The sequence below is a fragment of the Podarcis vaucheri genome (assembly GCF_965113315.1).
Source record: "Podarcis vaucheri genome assembly, chromosome: 1".
NCBI classification, from domain to species: domain Eukaryota; kingdom Metazoa; phylum Chordata; class Lepidosauria; order Squamata; family Lacertidae; genus Podarcis; species Podarcis vaucheri.
In genome coordinates, this window is record NC_138759.1 from 127,227,836 (window position 1) to 127,233,982 (window position 6,147).

The window sequence follows — 6,147 nt, forward strand, 5'->3', positions numbered from 1 at the left end:
CCGGGTCACGTGGCCAGCGTGACAACGCTGCTCTGGTGAGCCAGAGCCGCACACGGAACGCCGTTTACCTTCCCGCTGGTAAGCGGTACCTATTTATCTACTTGCCCCCGGGGGTGCTTTCGAACTGCTAGGTGGGCAGGCGCTGGGACCGAGCAGCGGGAGCGCACCCCGCCGCGGGGATTCGAACCGCCGACCTTTCGATCGGCAAGCCCTAGGCGCTGAGGCTTTTTGACCACAGGAACACATTAATTGATTTTCAATGCATTCCTATGGGAAACCGTGCTTCGCAAGACGAAAAATTCGCTAGACGAAAAAATTCGCGGAACGAATTAATTTCGTCTTGCGAGGCACCACTGTATCCACTCCACAGCAACGTACATTTAGATGAAAGCAACTTCTATTGAGTTTGACTAGCTGTGCATTGTAACATGGGTATAACTTGGCCAACACATTGGGCGCTCTAGACCTCAATGTCCATGTCCGAATTGGGGGCAGGACTGGAGATTGCAACTGTGTCTAGACTAGAGGATATTGTGGCGCTTATTTGCTGGATGTTGCTGCTTGTTTTATTGCAAACTGGGGAAGGCTAAGTGCTGCTCTGCACAGCTTCCATCTCAACCGTTTTTGCATCCATGGATGCATCCATCTTATTTATTATTATTGATTGATTGGATTTATACACCACCCTATACCCGGAGGTCTCAGGGCGGTTCACAAATAAAATCGTAATACATAAAACCAAATTAAAAACAATAACCCAATAAAAAACCCTAAAATGGTATCTTCCCTCCAAGGAGCTTGTGATGGACAGCAGAGCCAGACCAGTCTGGTGATGAAGTCCATCAGTAATTCCACCAGAGCCGCTCTCTGATTGGCTACCAAGTTGGAGGGGTTGAGTCAGCACAATGGGGCTGACTCGCGACTGCTTTGTGTTCCCTCCAAGCAGCTGCACGCACAAACTTATGTCATGGGTTTTGTATCTGCAGAGTTCACGAAACCTGCAGTTCAGTGATTTGGTGTTTACAATTTTTTTTCATGTGAATAAAATTATTCTGCATAAAATACATCTTTGGGGGTTTTATGCAGACATTCTCACTGCATTTTATTATGAGAAAGCTTAAGTAGTGAATGCTGGAATCAATGATACAAATTTTCAGAAATTGGAAGCTCTTTAGTCAGAACTTGTTTCTCAGTACATTTGGGCTTGGACAACTGGAAAGGTTATCAGGTGAACAAGTATTTAATGACCGCTCCCCACATCAAATGGGGGCGCTTTTTGTGTGGTCGCGCGCAGCCCCCCAGATCCCAGTCCACTGCGACTCCTGGTAGTTTGGGATGGCTTCATCCTCCCCAGGCTGGATACCTGGAGGTCTCTGCCTACCTCAGCCAATTGCCCAGTCCTGCCTGGGGAGGCGTTGCCAGGGGATTGGCCAGGTAAGGGGAGGGACCGTCCTGCCTACACAACAGGTGAATCTTACCTGTAAAGTGGCAGTCGGCTCCAGAGCTTCTCCCACCCTCCCCTTCCTCAGTTAAGTCGTCTTTTTGCAAGTTAACCTCTTCTCCACAGGTACGCGGGTGCTGCTACTACGTCAGGGTCGCTGTTGAAGGGCCACAAAGGAATTTTCCTGCATTGGCAGGTTTTGCCTTTCCCATAGCAAAATGTCACAACTTTGGCGGTTTCAGGCCTTGGGCAGAATCCTTTACTTTATCTTCCTAAATGGGGGGGGGGATGAAGCGGTGACCCACACCCCCCTTGCGGCAGTGATACCAGGGCTCCCCGTTAAAGGGGTCTTGAGGGGAGGCATTGGCCAAACGCCGAGAAGTTGTCATTGCTCTCCCCTGCGAAGGCGGCGAAACGGGGGGTGGGCTCTCTGCTTGAACGTATGTCCTCCAGAGCCAGCCCAAACCCCACACATTCTGGATAACCCTGAAGTCTCCTAGCTCCCTGGCTGAGGACTGGGAAGGATAAATGCCCAATGCCTGAGCCAAGGTCTCCCTACATCTAAAACTTAATATAGGTTGTGGCCAATTTTAATCCCATAGCACGTTGTCTTGAGTCATTATTCCGCTCGGGGGTCGCCTGGGGTTGGGGGGACTCCGCCTGTCCATGCAAATGCTCTTCCCTTTTTAAACTTCAAAGAGCTTCTCCAATGGCATTCTCTGCGAGGAACATTAATGGGGTGGTGTTGTCGTCAGTTTATCTGGACTCCACTGAAATAGAGTCCCATGGGATCAGGAGAAGTTGAGAATTTGATCCACCCAATTTTAAATTATTTACATGGTAGACCAAAGGGTGTTATGTTAAAAGTCCGTTTGAAAGGAAGATGATGAGTATATTATTATAAGGGTGGCCCCATTTTAAAGTTTGGCAGTCAAGGACTTAATATGATCTCAGTGAGTTTAGGAAGGAGAGTTTTGTATGTTTCATTTGTATTATACTTCATGCTATATGTAACATTCCATGTTGTTTATGGTCTATTATTCCCCCTCTGTTTTATACTAATAGTCTATGACCTTATATATAAACCTCACCTGATATAGCCACTTTTATCCACTTACCAAGACCCACACATTCTGAACACAAAACAGAGAACGCAGAGAATACTTATAATTTGAATAAAATTATATACAAACTTATGGCATAAACAAGTAAGAAAACTTACAAAATTAGAGATAGTCAAACAAATCTTAGCATTGTCAGAATCAAGTGATATCCTGAATTTACATACATATATACAAGTGCTTATAAAATCCAAAAACCTCTTGACTAGAGACAAAAAACTGACTTCTTCAAAAAAATAAAAAGTGGTAAAGACTAAAAGAAAGGAGTAAGAAATGTAAACATTTGTTGAAAATACCACAATGGAAACACTTATTTTTACTATATTCTGTTTTATAAAGTGCTGGAATAACTTATTGTGGCATGTTTGTTTCACTTTTTTCCACATTAAAAGTGTATTTATGCAAGATGACCTTCTATTTTAAACCATCTAAAATTAACACTTTTAGGAAGGAAAAAAGGGAAGCAATATTAATATCCAATATGACATCCACCAGGGGGGAAAACAGAAGAACAAAAGGTATCCTTAGATACCCAGAGTACAGTTGATTTGATACAGCAGATGATGAATGAGCAGATGGAAATTCTTAAAACAGAAATAAATGAATTCAAAAATGAATCTTAAAAAGACACAGCCATTTTTCAAATACAAAATGTCAATGACTGGAGGAGACAATAAATAAAATACCAACATCTTACGCACAAATGTCTGGAGAAATGAAGCAAGTTAAGGACAGAGTGGAAGTGCTGGAAAGTGGAAGTCAAGTGAAAGATAGAGAGATGGAAAGATATTGGATGACACAGCATTATTGGAATTGAGAGAAAAAGAGCTCTACTTATGACTCAGAGCAATTCCAGAAGATGATGATGAAGATACTAGGTATAAAATCAGTATAAAGAGAGTTATGGTAATGGTTTAAAAAGAAACTTACAAACTAAGAGCACCTGCAAACAATTTGATGTGAACCTAAGAAAACCCATTGCAGAGAATAGGAATTATTATGGATAAACTAAATGATTTTGGTATATTGGCAGGCTTTAAGATTAATTGCCAGAAAACAAATTTTAACAAAAATCTGACAACAGAAAACCAGAAGGTTCTGATGGAGAAAAAAGGGTTACAATTTTTTTAAAAAGTTAAATACTTCGGTATTACTATGACAAATATGAACTGTACATTGTTGCAAAATAATTGTGCTAAAACATCGGCTGAAGTTAAAAAAGATATGTCAAGATGAGAGAAGTTAAAACTCTCGCTGTTGGGTAGAATTTCAGTGATAAAGATTAATGTTCTGCCTAGAATGATGTTTTTATTCCAAACAATACCTATTGTGACCTTTTAAAGGCAAAAAGATTTATCTAAGTTCTTATGGCAAGGGGGGGAAACACAAGTCAAAATGAAAGTATTGCAAGATGCAAAGGAAAGGAAAGGAAAGGAAAGGGGAGGTTTGGGTCTGCCTGATTTGAATCAGTACATTGTAGCCTGTTTAGTGTGGATGAAAGAGTGTCTCTGAGAAATGAGAGACTTTGGGAATTAAGTCATGACTTAAGATTTGGATGGCATATTTGTGTTATGATAAGGTCAAAGTCAATGTGGACTTTAAAAAACATTTTACCAGACATACTATATTGAGAATCTGGAAGAGATCTAAACCTTGCTTACACCTGAAGATACCCTTATGGATCTCAACGCTAGAAGCATTTCATAGAAAAGATGTGATAGGCAGAAAAAGGGTTAACATACCAAGAATTATAAGGGTGGAACCAAGAAGACTAAAGTTAAAACAAGGGAAGGTCAGTCTCTCCAATGGTTTTCCTACTTACAACACAGAGAGATTTAAGTCAGATAAAGAAGATTTTCGGTATAGAAAAAAGGCAGACTTTGAAATACAGTTGTGTACAGATGATGAACATGTCATTGCGAAAATGTACAAATTACTGTTGAAATTTGAAATGCAAGAACAAGTAGTAGTAGTAGTAATAATAATTTTATTATTTGTACCCTGCCCATCTGACATGGTAAAAGAATGTATGATTAAATGGGCAAAAGACTGGGCATAATATACAGATGGAACAATGGGAACATACGTGGATTAAAGGGTTAAAATACACATTGTGTTAAGATTTTTATAAAATGATGTACCATGGTATTTAACCCCTGAGACGTTATTTAGGATGTATAAAAATATTCCAAATACTTGCTGGAAGTGTAAAGAACATGAAGGGCCATTCTATCTTGCTTGGTGGACACGTCAAAAAGCTAAAAAATATTGGACACAAATTCATACAATACAGAGATCTTGAATGTTAATTTCCATCTGAAACCAGCACTCTTTCTGCTTGGACAAACAACGAGAAACGGATTGTGGAACTTCCAATACATGACTATAGCAGCAAGACTTTTATATGCACAAAGATGGAAAGACTCATATTTACTAACAATAGAATGGTTGTTAAAACTATTGGACGTAGCCAAGATGGCGGAATTGACATGTTCAGAGAAAAGACACTTAACATTTACTAAACATTGGAAACCCCTTATAGCCTTTTTGCGTGAAAAAGAAAATGAACTAATGGCATTTGGGTTTGAAGACTGAAGATAATGTTGGTTTATAGAAAATGGCTTTATTAGGTGTAATACTGGAGTGGATGAGTTGAATAATGTTTACAAATTGCTGATAGATGAGGAATTGGAAGTTAATTATTTTCTTTTTTTCTCCCATTATTATTTTTATCTCCACTTTTATCTATTTTCCTTTCATTTCTGTTTGTGCTTTTATCTATATTATTTTACTTTTGACAAAAAAGATCTGAGTTTCTGTATACCTTTTTCTAAATTCCAATAAAATCTGTTTTAAAATAAAGTCAACACTTTAAAAACGCATATTAGGCAATTGTATTTTGTATCCCACCCTTCCCATAGGGTTTTTAACTGATAGTCTTAAGAAAATATGGCTTTCAAATACTGACATTCTGTACTGAGTTTCTGAATGTGGGCTTGAATCTGCACCACCTTGATTCTAAAAGTATACCTCAGTCCAGCTACTTGCAGTGCCAACCTGTCACTGCTTGTGAAATTCAACACATGGCTTTAGGCTTCATTCCCGTGTACTCTTACCTGAGAGTAAGCACCATTGAACATAGTGGGGCTTACTTCTGAGTAAAGAGGAATAGATTACACCATTACACACATATTAGTGGTATCATATATTTGCTGGGATACCATCAATGGATTCAACTGATGAATGGGAAGGTAGAAGAGAGTTGTAATTTAGGAGAATAATTTGATGAAATCAACTTCATTTATAAAAGATAAATTATGACAAAACCTAACATTGCACACTTTTGTGGAAGTTCTCATTCAATAAAATTTAGTCTTGTTGGCCTTCAGGCTTAATACCTCACAAAATTTAGTGTGCCCTTTAGTAGTATATAGCATTGCAGATTTTCCTGCCAGAAAGGTATACCACATTGACACAAGTTTTTGAGTAGATAGGTAAAGGCAGTGCTTTTTTTATAGAAAAATAGGTGCCGGTACTCATCATGAAGTTTTTAACAACAAAGAAGAGATGCCGGTACTGTGTACC

The 6,147-nt window shown here is 39.3% G+C and overlaps 1 long non-coding RNA gene across 1 annotated transcript; it reads left to right on the forward strand.

Moving 5' to 3' along the window:
• Positions 1-2,149: 2,149 nt before the first annotated feature.
• On the forward strand, positions 2,150-5,298 carry LOC309520023. Its single transcript, XR_014214131.1, has 2 exons — positions 2,150-3,951; positions 4,033-5,298. It is a non-coding gene; the product is annotated as an uncharacterized lncRNA (long non-coding RNA).
• The last annotated feature ends 849 nt before the right edge of the window (positions 5,299-6,147 follow it).